This window comes from Pleurodeles waltl, chromosome 8 (genome assembly GCF_031143425.1).
Source record: "Pleurodeles waltl isolate 20211129_DDA chromosome 8, aPleWal1.hap1.20221129, whole genome shotgun sequence".
NCBI classification, from domain to species: Eukaryota; Metazoa; Chordata; class Amphibia; order Caudata; family Salamandridae; genus Pleurodeles; species Pleurodeles waltl.
Window position 1 is genome coordinate 663742758 of NC_090447.1, and position 17396 is coordinate 663760153.

Consider the following 17396-nt stretch of genomic DNA (forward strand, 5'->3'; position numbering starts at 1 on the left):
CCTGATATAGGGTGTTGATGTCATTAGACCACACCCCTTCTCATTACAGAGATGCACATCACCTAATATGCTTAATTGGTAGTAGGCTTTCGAGCCTATACAGCTTGGAGTAAGACAACGTGCATAAAGAGGATGATGTGGTCAAAATACTCATTTGCCTAATAATTCTGCACTCCCTGTAGAGAAATAGGGATTTATTGAAAGATATCGAGGCATTCCCTTTACTAAAAGCTATTGCAGCTCTATCTTACAATTCCTTCACCTGTAGAACACATACCTATTTTGAAATCTGCCGACTCATCATGCTTGCTATCTGAAGTCTTCAGCTCTCATGTTATCGAGTCCTTGGTTCCGCCATTCCCCACTACCTGGAATACACCCTTAGAGTTTCAAATCAGTTGTAGTTCTACATTTACTAAGAAAACACTTGTGGCCTTTCTGTTCCATCTATCCCTTGGTATCACTCCCCCTCTCTTCTCTAAAATATTGGGGTGCCCAGTCTTTAATCAACCCACTACACAATTCGTATAGAACAACATTCTCTACCCCCCCCCCCCCAATCTGATTAATGTGTCCTTCATTCAATGGAAACAGCACTCTTCCACGTCACCACCTTCATCCCTCTGCTCATGACAATCACTTATATTCTATTTATGCTTCTTGAACTGTATATAACTTTTTCTCCCCACACTACCATGTTGCATCCAAACCATGGAAGCCAAGGACACAGCCCTTCAGTGACTTACTATCTACCTATTTGACTGCTTATTTTCAGTTCACTGCAGTGGAACTTCAATAGGAAAATACACTGTTTCCTATGGATATTCTTCAGAGGTCAGTTCAATTGTATCTCTTTCTCTCTCTTTACCACCTCATTCAGTGTTACCTCCTTCTCTTTTGCTCTCTTATACTTTTTCTGTGTCAACACACAAATGCCGTCTCTGTTCCCACTTTTCCTCCAGTTATGTAGCAGTCGTAGAAAATATGTATTTACAAGACATTTATTTAATAGAAATATACACATAAACTTCATCATCAAAATAATCAAATACAACATTACTATTTCGTTGCTAAAATCACCTAACTTCATTGAATGGTTTTCAACTCAAACCTACCAAGGTGTCCTGTATTCCATTGCAATAATTCATGTTGAAGATAAAACATCGTCTCTTAAAACACTTTTTTCAACATAAAAATTCTAAAAATCATTTGCTCTTTCAAAACTCCCATTTTTATTGAGCAGTGTACATCTAGCAATTGTGCTAAAACTATCAAATTGCTTCACAGTAAATATTTCTTAAAGGTTGGACACAGTATCTTTCTCCTTTCGCTGAAGCAGAAAGTACAATCTAGCAGTAAATGCTTTATAGAATACTTCATGTTTAAGTTACCAAAACACTATGAAATATTTTCCAACACCCTCTTTTTGCAGCCAAAACTTCTCCAATCAGGATCAATACGAATCCAAATGTGTAGAATGGTGCACCTCCGTCACCTGTCTGGGATCTTAGACAAATAGAGGAACTGAACCCTGCTCCTAAGCACTCCTAGAAATGGGCTACAGAACTTTTTTAAGCCAGATTCCATCCATCACCAACTTCAGAGCATAACCTATCTCTTTCAAGGAGAATTGTCTTTAGCATACTCACCCCCATAGTGTTATCACCCTCAAATATGTCAATTCCTTGGTCCATTTTTCCCCATTAACAATTAGATGATTTGTGAGAACATAATTGTAGACAACATAATATCCTGCATCATCATACGCAACAGTCTCTCTTTATTGGCTTCTTTAAACAGGGTCCAGGAGTCAAGGGTAAATTCCAACTTCAAGGCCTGCAGCATCCATTTCGTTGGAACCCCCAGGACATACACTCTCCTAGGATGGACATCGGAACTTGGACCCACCCCAACACTGAAAGACCATGCCTGCAACCTCAGCATCATTCTGGACAGCGAACTTTCCATGAAGTGACAGGTCAACACCGTTTCCTCAGCCTTCTTCCACGCTCTTCACATGCTCTGTTGCATCTTGAAATGACACCCCATCAGCACCAGGAAAACCGTGACACAGGCCCTCATTGTGAGCCATTTGGATTATGGCAAAGCACTCTATAACTGCACCACCAGTGAACTCATGACAAGACTACAGTCGATACAGAACACCGCAGGCAGACTGTTCCTCAACCTGCCCAAAAGGACCCACATCACCCAGCACTTGGGAGAATTCCACTGGCTTAAGAGATGCTTTTCAAACTCCTCACCCATTCCTACAAAGTCCTTCATGACCTAGGACATGCAGACCCAAACCACAACCTTTACTTTTACCGACCTTCCAGGAAACTTCACTTCACCCACCTCTCCTTCACACAGAAACCACGCATCCGCCACTGCTGCACTGGACGACACTCCTTCTTCCACCTCGTGGCCAAGTACTGGAACACTCTTACCCCACACTTCCGAACATCACTCTCACTTACAGACTTCAGGAAGAAGCTCAAGACCTGGCTCTTCAACTGAAAACCTCAACCCAGTGCATGGATACCCTTACAGGTGATAATTCATGCTACACAAATACAGCATATTTGATTGAAAATAGGATTCACAGGCAACTCTGTTGTTCAAGGCTAGCAATTCAGTCCCAGAACACCCTACATGATTAGTTTTCCTGCCATTGGCTTTACTAATGGGTCACCCAATAGTACCCCAAACCCCAGGTCAAATCTACTCAAGGCACTTAGTGTACTTAAAAGTCCAGTTTTCACTTTCATCATGTGCCTATCCCTTTTAAAGTTCCAAACACAGGTGATCCCTAAATGTTGATTTTTTTGTATTTGCTCTAAAGGTGCTTTTTCTATAAAGGTGGAAAATGTCTTTGGCCTATTTGAAAAAGATCATAGACTTGGTTTTATCCAAATTAATGAAAAGTGAATCTCTCTCATAATAGGTATGTAAAATTTGCAGTTTCCATTTCAAGCCAATTAAGTACTGTTCATAAGGACGAGGTCATTGGCATACATACGACAATAGGTGTGCATCCCTCCTATCTTATGAGAAAATTCATTTTAATTTCCCATAGTTTCAAGTTGATCCACATGATAAAGGATAAAAAGCAGAGGGCCAGCACACAAAGTGGTCTTAATTCATTCTTTACCAGTTACAATTCCTAACCACCTTTGGTCGACCAGTACCCAGTTATTTTCATATAATTGTCATATAACAAATACGATGTTTTGATCAGTTTTTCCCCACAGAAGGCCCATATTTACTCAATCAAAAGCTGCCCTGAAAGCGACAAAGCAGCAGTGGGCACTTTACCCACTGTTCCTACTGTTCCTGGGGTCGTAGAAGGTCAACTATGGAATACTTTGGCCAAAACCCACATTGATCTTTTGGGTTTCATCCACTCCCAAATACCCAGGCCTTAAAGGAGATCGGTATAGTTTGGCCATAAATCCTGGACAACAAGTCCAGCAAGGAAATTAACTGATAATTAGCTGTATCATCATGAGAACCTTTATTGTGATGGGCTTGATTACTGCCCGTCGCCCGGAGTCAGACATTACATCATTTGACACCAATTTGAAAAAAGAGCTTACAAGCTTGGCCCACCACAATGAACCTGACTTGTAAAGGATTGCTGGAAACCTATCTAGCCCTCCCTCCCTCCCCTGAGGGTTCAAATTTGCAATTATCTATGATATTCACAACATATTGATGCATTCAACCTGGCGGACAGCGGGATCACTTTTCCCCTTATCATTGTCCATTTTACATAGCTCCATCATGAACTTAGTCCATTGTGATTCGGAAACCTGAGACTCAAAGTTCAAAAGTGATGGCAACTGTACCTTCTTTATTATGTGGCAAAATGTTCTAGAGTTACCCTTGGCGATGGCATCCTGCAATTCACTCCAGTTTGGCTCATAGAAATTCTTCCTTTTTTCAAAACAGACTATACAATATACATTTGTTTTGTCCCTTACATCCAGCACAAAGATTCCTTCTCAATTTGGAAGAGCCTTGCACCTCAATCGGTTCACTTTCCTTCAAAGAGCTGGGCATTCTGCATTCTGCAACTCAGTTTTCTATCTCTATAGAGATGTTTTTGGGGGATGGTCATTTTTCAGGAGCACCTGGACTTCTTTAATCAATGATTCATACCACACTATTCCCATTGTCTTCAGCTGCTAACAGGTGGCTCTTGATTCTTATTTTTGCTAATTCACATAATTTGTCCTTTGGAATTGAGATCCTTATTCTATGATTATAGATGAAAGAGAAATCAGCCATTGGTTCCCTGTTAAGAACTGACTTTTAACTGAAAGTCAACTCCATAGAAAGGTGATGCCTCTTCCACCAAATACCTAATCTTGAAAATTTTCACTACTTCAAAACACTCAGCAGAAATGAAGGAATAACTAACTGGGGTTTTATTCCTACCACACCTAAATGTCAGTGCAGCAGTTATAATTCTCTAACTCACTCGCCTCTCACTGCAGTTTGAGATTGGCTGGCCTTCCAGTCTCCTATACTTAACTCTTCCAAGACTGAATTCCTCCACTTTCTTCTTCCATCTCCTACTAGCACATCTCCATACTCGCTTCACTTCCTTTCCATCAGCCGGATCTTTGCTTCAGCTAGGAATCTAGGTGTGCTCTTCAGACCTTCAGTGCAAATGGAATAATTCTGTGGTTCCCAACCTGTGGTCTGGGGACCCCTGGGGGTCCACAAAGCCTTCTCAGGGGGTCCGGGAGAGCCTAGAAAATTTTAAAATATTAATAAATATTGACAAATTAGGTCCCCAACTTCCAGTAATGACTCAGGCGGGGGTCTCCGGATTCCCATGATGATTCAGTGGGGGTCCCTGGGTTGCATTAATGTTAAAGCGGGGGTCCACAGAAATCAAAAGGTTGGGAACCACTGGAATAATTCATTACCACCACCACAATAGCACGATATAGGTTGTGAACATATAAAAACATAACTAACCATGTTTCCCAGTTGCGACCAATCAAGCATTATCAAAATATAGTATCTCACCAGTTTGCTAGGGGACTTCACTCAGTATACGTTTCACTACTCCACAAGATTCTTGGTATCAATACAAGGACCTTACTGAGCATTCTCAGACACACACTCACTGCTAAAAGCTGGGCCCTCTACAATTGTCGGAAATTGTATTCACATTTGTGCATGGTACTGCCACAAATTACTTTACTGATATCACAAGCTACACTCTTGCCAAACTACTGTATTTTCTCTTTTACAAACTTTGTGGACTCAACTAAACTACACGTGGAGGCTGTAGCGTCTAGTGACTCATCTGCTAGGCCCCTATCTCTGGAATGCCCCGCCTCCTGACACCCTCATCTGGCAGATGCTTACAGACTTTAAAACCAGCCTGAAAGAGCCACCTAATTAAATGGAGTGAAAATGTACACACAGGCACACATCACAGCTAAAATGTAAATAGTGCTTCTTGGGTATGTATCACCGTTCCTTTGTGCGATTAATGAGTCCCGTCATTGGCCAGTTACAAAAGAAAGTAGTAAATCTACACTTGCACATTTACACCTAGGTGCATTTGTAGACATGTTATTTTCTAAAATTCACGAGCATTTCCAGGAATCCATATAAAAGATGCACAAGCATCAGATTAGCATTTGATTATTAAGCCCTATCAGAGGCGTCCACACAGGGGTAATAGGATCCCGTATTGAAAGGAACATTATTTTTTTCTCCACTGGGAGAATTTTCCCGTCCCCTTCACCCCCACAAAATCTAGGGATGATCCACTTTCCTTCCCACCTTGGAAAGGGATTTAAACCAGCCCTTGGCTGGCGAAAAACTCCAACCTTTTCCAGGGTGGGAAGGGGAATGAGAGGAAATTGTGAATGGCCACAAATGTATATGTTTGAGAACATTCATATATTTACAGGGGTCACCATATATTAGAACTCTCATTTTTCTCAATTTAAGGGTGCAGAGAACATCACTCTCATGCTGAAGATCTCCGCACATACAAGACGATTAGGTATCCCTTTTGGAATTACAGGAAGATGTAACACAGGTAAATGTGATTATAAACTTGTGCTTACAACTAAATTTATCTTTCAGAGTAGGGACCTACATATTCACGCCATGATAGTGAAAATAAAGGTGGCTCAATGGTACATACTGAGAGAAATTGTACTAAAAAACCTAGTCACACATTAACAATATTATTGTACAGAGCGCAGGTCAACTTAAATGTCGTTGCCAACGTGCGGTGTAAAGGACTTGAAAAGGCACTGTTTATTCTCTCACAGATTGCATGTTACCTTACACTGGTAGTCAGCGCTATTAATAGTCACAAGTCCTATTCAGTCTGATTTTATCTCAGTCTATGGATTTAATTATATGTATTCCGGGTCTGGGTAAATTCCTTTGTTTTAGAATAACCAGACAAGCCAAAACAGCATGGGATATGTAATACTTGTGATTCCGCAGTTTGCCACTGCAGCAGGAGGAGAACATCTTTGCACAGGGAGCAACTCTACTAATAGTCCTAGGTCTCTTCAGTTTGAATTTGACCTACTGCACATATGTGACCCCTACCATCTTGTTTTGGTTCTAGGCTACTTGTTTTTGCTTATTTATTTATGAAGTTAACATTCACTCTGTCTTTTTTCATTTCTCTAACCTATGAATGAACCTTTCCCAGTTCCCTGGTTCAATGTATCCCTTTCCTTAAGTTTTGTGTCCATACAAAGCACCCTCTTACCACTTGATCACTTTTTGTCTTGGGCGCGCCATTTAAAGTTCTAAATAAAAACATGTGGTAACACACACAAAACATTTTCATTGGATTTCAGGAATGGATGGTGCTAGAAATCCAGTAAAAAGACCGGTTTCTTAATTGTGTTTCAGGAATTCTCTAGTCAAAATTGAGTGAAAGAGACTTTAAAGAGATGACAGGCAATCAGTGCTTCAGTTCTTGAGTCCATATGTTCAATTTCCTGCCTAATTAAATGTAGAATTTAAAATGTCTTTATTTCATAGACTGGCAGTATCCATATTTTCTGCTTCATTATCTAGGAAATGAAATCCACATTGACACTGATTAGGTACATTAATTGGTGTATGCTGGAAGTCAAAAATGGTGGCAGACATAAAATAAAGGCCACGTCTGAGTCACTATCTCCTCTTAGTTTGCATCAGGCTAAGAATGCTTAATGGCAGCAATTATAATTGTAAATTTGCACATGCCAATGCTACATCTAGACTAAGCAGCTACCTCACAGCGAATCATAGGCCATCTTTTTATTTTTATTTTAATTACAGGACTGGATCTGCAAAAAAAAATTGATCATGCATTACAGGCTATATAGAGGTTGTACTTCAAAGGTTAGCATTCATATTTTGCTAGAATGCCAGTGCTGCCTGACATGGCAGCCATCTTGAAACTAATGAGCATTTCAGAATTGTATGCACTGCATGATTTTATGCACTGCATGTTGAAAAGGTCATTCTTAATTTACATTTGTAATAATGCTGCATTGTTTGCTTCCCAGTGAAGAATGATAGTAACAATATTAATCGTGTTATCAATAATAATAGTAATAATAATAATATGTGCTATTATTATTATCATTATTATTATTATTATTATTATTATTATTATTATTATTATTATTATTAATAATAATAAATTTAACATAATGTGGCCTGTTTTTAGGTGGAGGAGAGTCTTGAAGGATTGACCCTTGATTGTGCTGAAACTTTCACCCATAATTCTTCTACTTCATTTTATGAAGGGATGCACATTTGAAAAGATAGAGAGTAGATGTCTGCATTCTGCAGCACACATAGAATGAGCAAATCACCATTAATGATTGTTTATGTGCTGGTCCCTTCCTGCATATAATCAATCACCCCCTCAACGCAGGCATCTTTGCACCATGGCGCAAGGGTGTCTGGGGTGGTGCTAGGCAGCTGATTTATCACTGATGCAGGGGTAAACACGATGGTGCACAATATTCTTGAAAATACGGTGCATTTCTGCATTTTGGAAATGACACAGCTTGGTGCAGCAATGTTGCTTGCAGCGCCGTCCTGTGCCATTTCCTAATAAATAAGGCCCCATGTTTTTCTTCAGATTGAAATAAATTTCCATGAATTGCCTTCCTCTTCTCCACAATCCATTGAAACGTTGGAAGTTTTACGTTCCCCTACAGTTTCTGATCCACCTGTGAAAAATTAATTGATGTTCCACTTTTCTGAACTATTAATAAGTGTCGAAAAGCATTAAAAAAACTTTTTGAAACCCACAATCGTATGCGATGATGTTTCCACGACTCGTTTTAATGTTACTACCGTGCAGAAATGTTGTACTTATGCGATATCACCACCGACAATAGTATGCCAATCCGACCTTTGACCTTGGGATGAGTGTAAAACTGATGCGCCCATATATAAGCATTTGTGTCCGTGATTATGTGTGACTTACGCCGAGAAAATCCACTACTTTCAGTGTACCTCAATGACGAGGAGAGCAGAATTACGATTAATGCTAATTATAAAATGGCTAAAATTAGGTCTGAAATAATCTCAAAGAATGTAAATGACCTGATATCAAATCGAAAGATAAATCATGTAGTGAATAGTTAGAGATGCAGTAGACCTATTATTTTACTCCAATATCTTTTTAGCGGATGGACAGTGTAAATCAGCAAAACAAAGAACAAGGTGTTCATCATAAGGAAATACAAAACAAATTTTACAAAGCCTGTTCTATCTACTTTTGGGTGAAATATTTAGAACACAAAGCATCGCTCAACACATTGCTGTAAAGTAAACCACCATGATGACGTAGTGAGAAGCCATGTGCACCTTTAAACATGAATTCGTTTAAAGCCAAGTGTTGTATTGCTTTCTTCACATTTCAATTAAAGTTAAAATCAAACCAATTAAAATTGTCAGCTGCCTACAAAGCTGGAAAGCAAAACCAAATTAAACTTAGAGCCTGATTAGTTGCTGTGAAAACATCCTCGTAATGGCCTTCATCACGCAGTTTTATAAACTCCGAAGCAGTTTGATCCATTCTCCACACTCTGGTTCCACTATTCACACACCGCTGTATGCTAATTATTGTGCCTTCAACCCGAGTGACCCCAGCCAGAGCCACAGGCAACGCAAAGCATGTGCACACCTTGTCTATCATAATGCGTCTCAAAACTGCTCCATCGAACAACTGCTGCACTGCTGCTGAGCTGTCACTCAATAAAAGTGCCCAAGACAATGCCACATTGGTTTTCTCATACATCTGACATTTTGATCATTCAAATTGATAACGAACAGTAATTAGCTTGTAAGCGAGTCCCATGCCACTCAGATCTTTTGCTGATGAAACAATGTTTTCCTGTCAGCTGCAGTTTCCATCATGAATTTCTAAAGAGGTGCCTGCCAGATTTTACCTGAAAAGCCCTCGGTGGGAAACCATTGCAATGGATTTTTAGCTCTCAGCTGTAGCCACAGTAGTTCAGATTCAGGGTCAATAATCAAATGATAAACAGAGAAACCAAAGAATGCCAGACAACTCAAAAGTTCTAAATTCCTTCATGTTCACTCTAGAGCCCACTGATATTCAATGAGTTAAGATAAGCTGGATCGTTTTGTGCTGTAACATGGGGCTGATGGAAATAAAGACTGCGTAATAAAAAAAACTACAGAGAGGATTGCAAACACAGGCCTGTTTTAGAAATGTCTACTGATCTCTACTGACTACTCACTGGGTGGGCGTAGATTCACAGACTGCCAACGTGACCGAGGGAGGAAGATTTCCTGGCTCCTTTTCAGTTTGACAGGCGGTTAGATACATGCACAAATTCTCTTGTATTACTTGTTACTACTGTCCGTCCTTCATTTTATTTTCAAGAGACTCCTCGGATTACACTCTGACAGTGGGCTGACCACCATCACACCACAACAATGCTTTGACTGATGCTGTTGTTCCATGTTGATGTAAAACGCACTGCATAGTGAAGGTGCACAGTGTAGCAGTGTGGGCATACGTAGCTGAACATTAAACACAGTTTTATCATTTAGCAGTGAGGTAGCTCTCTGGAAGGTGCACACAAATTGGCTGGCTACCTATGTTAGGGTGGCATTGCAATATGTTGGAGCTATGGGATGAAAATATTCTGATTGAATACATCAAGAGGCCAAATCAATTTGAGTAAAGAAGCAATTGGGTAAAGCGCCTTAATTTTTAGCTGTTATTAATCAATACCTAAAAGTTACATTACCTTTCCTTTTGTTTGTAGGCCGTTAGCTGAAACTCCTTTCAGAATTTTAGTTTTCAAGTACGTTTGGCTCACCCAAGACTGGGTTGATATTGTGAAAATATTCTTTAATATACGCAGGTAGAAATGAAAAATGTAATGTGCAGAAAACTTGAACAAGAATGCAATGTCATAAGGTTAATTAACTATAGCGATCCTGGTATCAGTTTATGAAATGCAGTATGATAACAAATGTGAAGTTTATTTAGTTTTTTTACTGACTTATCACATGTGCATGTAAACATAAGCGAGTATGTACGAGAGCAAAAATGGTCAGCCTAGATGAGTGAAAAATCCAGGCAAACGTAAGGCGGAGTGTTAGGTCTTCTGCTTGGACATGCCACTGGCTATGCACACTGAAGCCTTTGGACAGTAGGCATGGACGTCATTTACGGGTCGCCGGGGTCGCAGGTGCGACCCCTAACTTGCTGTTTGCTACCCCTGGCACTGCCTTTGCCACCCCTGACCTCAAATGTGGCAAATTCAGTGCCAGGAACACAACAGCAGCTCGTCCTTATGGACGTCTGTTGGGGCCCCAATCTCTTTGGTTATTTTTGTCAATTGTTATTAAACTAATAGTGAATATTAGTATATTATTCACTATTAGTGTAATAAAAATGGAGTCCAGTTAGCTGGAATATGCCCTTCCATGCAGCAAAGCTAAGTATAAAATGCTTTTAAATGTATGCTGTGTGCATGGTTGGTGGTAAGAGCGTGTTTATGTGAGAGAGAGTGCATGTATGTGTGAATTTGTGTGTATGTGTAAGTATGTTTGTGTGAGTACAAGTGGAGATCAAAGGGATTGTGATGTCACTCCCGTCACCCCTGTCATTTCGGTGAATTGACGTCCATGACGTTAGGGCTGCTGATTCAGTGAGACACACATTGTAAGAAACAGAAGTGCTACCATAAGGCTTTTACTTTATGGAATTTCAAAAAACATGGCTCTAGCTTTTTCAGTGGTGGAACTTTGAGCGACAGGGTGTGATTATGAGGTGGTCGGAGTATTCCAACTGGTGTGTGAACTCCTGTTTACCCAAGGATCAGAAATATGAGTGGTAAGTATTTAACGTATCCGACAATCATTGGATGCATTAAATACCTCAACCTTCGTAAAATTTCGGTAGGTCAAACCTAAAAAAAGTTAACAAGGAACACATATAGTATTTACTGTATTATGTGCCTTTTGGTGGGATCTTCACCACAATCCACATTTTTCTCCTTCAGCTCATAATACTGTTATTTATCGCACCCGATAAATAACATACCCTGTCGTATCATTATTTATCAGGTGCGATAATTAGCACTAAAACTATGAATCCTTGCCTCAGTAGTTCCTTATTTTAATTAGCCATTTTAGTTGGCATTTTTCAATTCAATATTCCATGGTGAGGAGAAGAATAAGAGACACAGTTACACCGACATGATATCACGTTTCTGTTCGCAAGTATGATTGCATGTAAAAGCAAAGGCCTCTATGTCCTGCAAAATGCAATGTAGTCATATACCCCTGGAGCATGCTCAAATGCATTCTCGGTCTTGCATGCCTGGTTCCTATTTCCATTACTTTTTAAAGTTCTCAGCTGTCTTCTAAACCCCACCTGTTTAGTGCTGAATAAATAGCCTTTTAAAACAAAATGCAAAACCAAGAAAACATATGAAGTGAAAGAAAACGTTATGAACATTGTCAGTGCATGTGTGAAAGGTTATAGTCATTCATCTCCATTGGAAGAACATTACTGTGTTCATTAAAGCATCCTTTGCGCAAAAAAACACGAGGGGATTATGCTCTTGGCATAATCATTAAAATCGAGCCTTTTAAATTGATGTTCCAAACCAAAACCTCTGACTAAAATGTTTGAATGACCTACCATTCAATTTGATGAGTAATCTAGCAGGTGCAGTGCAAATGCCGCACAAATCATGTTTTGAGGGTCGAGCCTGCGTTGCATGCGCGCGCATGCGTATCGCAGCGAGACGCTTTAGTATTTAGAAAAGGGCTCAGAGCCCTGTCATCTTCACGTCAGTGGTTTTTTTTTTGGTTCGTGGGCTTGCCTAATAAAATCTGCTTGCTTTCATTTGTCGAAGGCACGCATACCTCATGCCTTTTCCGGTGGCTAGCCCTCCTCGAGCGCAGCGACCAAGTACAGAAAACATGCGAGGCTCGCTGTTTTCCATCGGGCTTGTGGACTTCTTTTTCTCTAATTTACGATCTCGCTTGGAGGAAGTCGAGCGCTTTACATTGTTAATTTCACTTTTTCGGGTTATGTACATAAATGCACTTTTGCCCGATAGGTGAAAAGTCGGATTAGGAGTTTACAACGCGATCAGCTCTAACATGAGCAAACGCGAGACCTGTTGCTTTACAAATGCTTGTTTTTTTTTTGCTTTCCAATTACCCTGACACACATACCAGTTCTGAAAAGTTTGCTGCAACACGGCCAGATCACCTGTCAGGCCCTAGTGCAATTTACCCAACACTTCCGACTAAGAAGTTCCTACACCACCCAGTTTGCGGCTAAAAATACAGGACAGTTCGAGTGTCAAGATGCAACTCTTATGCTAGTTGTGTGCTATACAAATGCGAGGCAACATTACAAAATATTACATAGCATTCAGTATATATGAAATTGATAGCTCGTTCATCTTGATCTTTATAGCATCAACAAGAAAAGGCACTCGCCCAATAAATAATTAAATACATAATCGGCCTGTTAATAGTCGAGCAGACTTAAAGTTAGCTTATAAATACTGTTAAGATAAAAGTAATCATTTTTTTTCTTGCATTTGTGTAGTTTTTCCCTTTTTTGAATTGTAGTTTTCAAAATCACTGGTCATTTTTTATATTATTCGTCATATCAGCACCTGCAATACTTGTTGGAGATATCATGGCGATTGTTAATCAAATAATTAATTTTCAGTGGATTTTGTTCAGCAGTGTATGGCATTTATTGGAATAATGTTCAATTAAGAAAAAATAGGTATTTCTCGACGCAGTTAGGTTCCGATTAAATCAAAATGTGACAGGATGTGTCCCTACTGAAAACCAAACAATGCTATTGCCACGTTTTTCTCCTGAATGAGTTTTTTTTCTCGGGCGTACCACGACGTAGGAATAGTAACAACGTATACATTGGTGACTTAGTCATTCTACAAGTAATGTTAACATTTTGACAAAAATCCACTCCTTTTGTAACTTAATGTCTTTGAAGTTATACTCAAACAACCAAAGATACGCACCTTGAAAAATGTGTTTGTGACACCCACCTAACGTACCTATTGCTCCTCTCCCTTTTGATTAATGCCAGCTTAAGAGCAAGCATAATGGTTCTCATATTGATTGAGAAGGAAATATCACACTTTTTTTTAATTTCATTATAGTTATAGAACATTCTATATGCGGTCATTTTTTTCTGCTGTATTACCCATAAACGCTCAGCACCACCTTGTCTCCAGTTTTGTTATTGTAAACCAACCACAACTGACAACACTCAGCTATACATGTAGCTGCCTCATCACCATTTCAAAGCCTCCTTCTACAAGACTACCATCAACAAAGTGACTAATCGAGGTAAATTGCTCTTCAAGATTTGCTTCAACCCACTCCAAGACCCTCTAAACATACACACTGTCACAAAATATAATGCAATCAACCACTCGTTCCGAGTGCTCCATTTGCTCATGTACAAGTGGACTTCAATCTGGTCTTGTTTGTAGAATTGACCAACATCCTCCAAACCCACTCAAGGCACTTCCTACGAAGATGGTAAACTACCTCCATCTATAATATCTCACAATCGTCAATGCTTCCCTCAGCCAAACCCTCAAAACAAAACTGAACCACCCAGAGTGGATGAAATCTACTCTGTACAATCTCCCCATCTACCAGCCCACTGCCCACCTATGTCAATTGGAAAAATATTCAGGAAAGTAGCGTCCACTCAACTACATGTTAAAAGCACCAGAAAAATACCTTTCTACAATACTACCAATCTGGTTTCAGACAATTCTACAGCACGGAAACACCTGCACATTAAGTAATCAATAACACCCACTTCATCAGTGATGAAGAATTACCAATGACTCCTGGTCTTACTCCCCTTCTGTGCAGTCTTCAGCTTAGTTTACCACTACGTATTGCTCCACCCCTTCGATATACACATATGGTTCTCTAACACTGTCTTGCATGGGCTCCTCTCTGACATTACCAACCACAACTAACTTGTCCAGGTGAGAACATCTAGATCCCATAAGTTCCTTGTGTCTCATAGTGTTCCCAGGGATCTATTTTATTGCTTATCACATTTACCTTCTACATGGAACTTTTCTCTGCTACATACAAAATACCAGCAACAGCAAAATCCTTCAATATGCCCGAGACACTCAACTGTACCAAAGAATATCTTCAGCTTCCAACAACCAAAGGTTCAAACCTGTCTTAAACAAATCCAGAGCCTCATGCCGAACATCTACCTAAAGCTCAACCCAACTGATATAGAATTCCTCCTGTATGTAAGCATCACCAAGCAACCAGCTATTTAAGCATGGCTGCCGGACAAGAATCTAGACAGCTTCAGCTGTCACCTGACACCCAATGAGAAGTCACTCTTATTCATCCTCCGGACAGGCGCCTTTTTAAAGAAAACAACACCAAGAAACCAAGATAGCAGAGTGCGAACATTTTCTCTTGAAAAACATTTACGCCATCCTACCTAAAATAGTGCAAGCCTTGGCCCTCTGCCACTTTGAAGGAGACAACACTCTTCTCTGTGTCCTCTTTGGCACCACTTTATCACTCCTAAAAAGAATCGTACAAATTATGGTTCACCTGAGTGCGTAAATAAGTATAACAGTATCACCTCAAAACAGAATAAACCGCACTTGCTTCTGATTTCAGCTCATTTCACATTTAAGACCAGCCTCATAAACTAAAAGACCAGCAGAAAAAAACTCACCTGCCAACATAGCTAGCAGCTAATGGACTAGCATCTGAAAACCTCTTCTGACATGCCTAACAAGCATTCTTCAAGCAGTGGCTAATTTAATTAAAGATCTCTGGCAATCATAAAGGATAGCAATGGAGCACTAATATACGTGGTACCCAAGATTAAGATACCTGAAGGGCTTCTCTAGACATGCAGTTGATGCATCACCAACATGGAGAATGGAACATACAGACAACAGAAGACTAACACCAGTCCTGCTCTAGTTATGCCATGAAACTCTATTTCAGCTTAACTCTGCCATGTGCCATCCTTCCTCTGCTTTAGAAAAGAGGTCAAAAACATACCCTAAAAACAACTCCTTATTTCTGTAAAGCTGCTAAATTATTGGTCATTAAAAAGAACCTTCATAAATTCATTGACCACTACCTCAGCCAGGTGCCACTCTCCCTGCTGATTTCCACCGACAATGTCCTTCTCACCCCTCTACTGCTTACCTATAGCCTGTTCCTTCCTGCATTTTGTCATATACTGTCTGCACACAATTGGCTTAGGTAGCCTATCTGAGGAACTGCATCATGTAAACATCTCCCAACAGAACCATTTACTACCATCCTTTCAACATTTGTATATCTGTAGGCTCATTCTTACTAGAAAAATATATTCCACCAGACAATGACTTATTCCATATTCTCTCAATTCTCTCAATTCAAAAATGATACTCCCATCACCTCCAGTTTGATTGTAATTCACATTTACATTTAATCAGTATCTTGTTGGGTACTTAACTCTTAACTAATATAAAAGACCCATAGATAGTCTAGGCATTTAATAAGGTCCTGTTTCAATAAGCCTCTGAGTTTGTTTGCAAATCCTCATTTGATTAGCTGTTGTTCGGTTTTCTGTCTATTGCTGTCTTGGTGTCCCTTTCTTAAAATCTGGTTAACGTCTTCACATATATATATATATATATATATATATATATATATATATATATATATCACAGTTATGTGGTTGGCTGGTGTGCTTCCTAATCGCCTGTGGTGCAGGAAAAAACAACAACACAGACACCTTTCAACATTTGCCACTACTTCACTACTTCTCCATATCAAGAAAAAGCCCACACTTGGAATATTGAGAATTTTCAATGTTATTTGTAGACAGCCCTCTCATTTTGGCTGTTCAATCAGCCTTTGTCAACCTAAAAGAGCGCCATTTTCTCAATAATTTAAATACTCTCGCAAGTGATGCCAATTACATAAACATAAACAAGTTTATCTCTGGTCTCGTTTGAGCAGTACATCATGGGGTTATTGTCTCCATACCAACCATTTGAGATTGCCACTTGAATATCAGTCCATTCAGCCTTTCAACATATGGCTGCATAAGAGTGTAGACTTTGTTTTGCAAAAGTAAAGAAATCAATACCAAATTACTGTCCTTCAACTTGACTTCTGGAACGTTGTCAGTCACTTGTGTAGTCTTTGAATTAAAAACATATGTTGAAAGGCTGACCCACTGGTGGTCACGAGTAGGTAGTTATTCTTAGGATCTAGTTTTCATAGGAAAAGCATTTTTTGTTTTGCCAGTAACTTTGGTGCTGCTTGACAAATCTTCGAGAAACTTTCAAAACTAATATGACAATCGGTTCAGCTGGTGTCTTGAAAGTTTTGGGGAGATCCATCAAGTGGGCATAGAAAAAAGAGGGGGGTCCCGAAATGCATTGTCCCAATTCATTTTCCCATAGGGTCTTTAGACATGCCTACAGCCTGAACTGGTGAACAGAATTACACCAAAAGTGGCAGGCACCTAGATCATGGTGCGCGGATTGTGATTTTTGCAATTTGGTGTAAATCTGTTCAGTAGTTTCTGAGATAATTCAGGGGAAACATATAGATACATAGAAACGCATATTTTCCTCTAATCGAACTGCACCCATGCAGATATCTGATTGGCTGCCAACAAAACAACAGCAGATTCCCAAAAAAAACAATATAAAGAAAATGGGCCAGGGTAGGGCTACCTTGAGCCCCTAGCCGTGGTGCAGTGGTGCCCCACGGACCCGGCCTGGTCTAAAAACATATTTTTTTTTAAAACACAGATTTTTCAGAGATTTTACACAGTCTCC